Raw genomic sequence first — 1,141 nt, forward strand, 5'->3', positions numbered from 1 at the left:
AAAAAAAAAAGAATTGAGTTAACTTATAGGACACCCAGCTTGTGTAGGAGACTTGCCTGAATGTGTTGGGGGGAACCCACACACTGGAATTGGGTACAAGATATTAAAAGTTAAAACTGGCAGAAGTAAATGGAAAAATGTACAAACCCACTATCACAACTGAAAATTTTAACACATCTCACTGAGTGACAGCTAAAACAGAGAAATGAAAATTCAGGTAGATGAATTAGATTTAAACAATATTGGTAACAAGTGCTTGCTTCAGCAGCACACGTACTAAAATTGAAATGATGCAGATAATATTAGCATGGCCCCCGAACAAGGATGACACTCAAATTTGTGAAGCATTCTGTATTTTTTTTTAAATGTCGTTAACCAATTTATTTACTTAACTGACAAGGAACATTGCAGAATAAGTCACAAGCTGGGCCATAAAGGAAGCCTTGGGAAATTTCCATGAACATAATGCTATCTAGCCAGAGTTGTTGGTGTTGAGATTCAATGGTAACGTTGGGTTCTCTGCCCCTCTCCTACCTTTCCATGAATCCCAAGAACATTAATCTCCAACAAACCCCTGGTTCCAAATGACCCTCTCCACATACCAAACCCCGGACCTGAGAGGACCACATGACTCTGGTCTTTCTCCTCAACTAGATATCTTAAAATGTACCCGAGATTTGCTTTAATCAGGTGTGGTGAGATGACAGGCATGGAGATAATGTCCTTGAAAGAAGAGTTTATTACCTACCACTCCCAAGAGGAAGGGACATACCATAACACTCAGGGCCACATGAGGAAGCACCTGGGTTGGTCAGGTCGCAGAGGGAATGAGGGGAAAAAACATAAACCAAAGTCTTTATTCTGGTTTTATGGGAAGGAATGGGAGAGGCAGGATCAGTATGCTGAGTAAAGCTTTGGATTGAAAAGTCAGAATAGTTTTGGTGGGCTCTGAGTGATAGGGGTGACCCCTAGTTGTCCAGTGTCTGGACGTGGGGTGATTTAGGGCAAGAAGAATATTGGCCTGGGGCGTGAGAGTTTGATAAATGAGGTGGTTGGAGGTGTGGGTTCTGGATTGGCTGGTTTGCACATCAAAACCATGCTCTTGGGCAAATTGATTGCTAGGTCGAGGAATTAGCTCACC

The 1,141-nt window shown here is 42.2% G+C and overlaps 1 non-coding gene across 1 annotated transcript; it reads left to right on the forward strand.

Annotated features, from left to right (window-relative positions):
- Nucleotides 1-252: 252 nt before the first annotated feature.
- LOC120227821 lies at nt 253-359 on the forward strand. Its single transcript, XR_005527343.1, has one exon. It is a non-coding gene; the product is annotated as a U6 spliceosomal RNA (small nuclear RNA).
- Nucleotides 360-1,141: the final 782 nt, after the last annotated feature.

This window comes from Hyaena hyaena, unplaced genomic scaffold (assembly GCF_003009895.1).
Source record: "Hyaena hyaena isolate Hyena2069 unplaced genomic scaffold, ASM300989v1 scaffold_5264, whole genome shotgun sequence".
Lineage (NCBI taxonomy): Eukaryota > Metazoa > Chordata > Mammalia > Carnivora > Hyaenidae > Hyaena > Hyaena hyaena.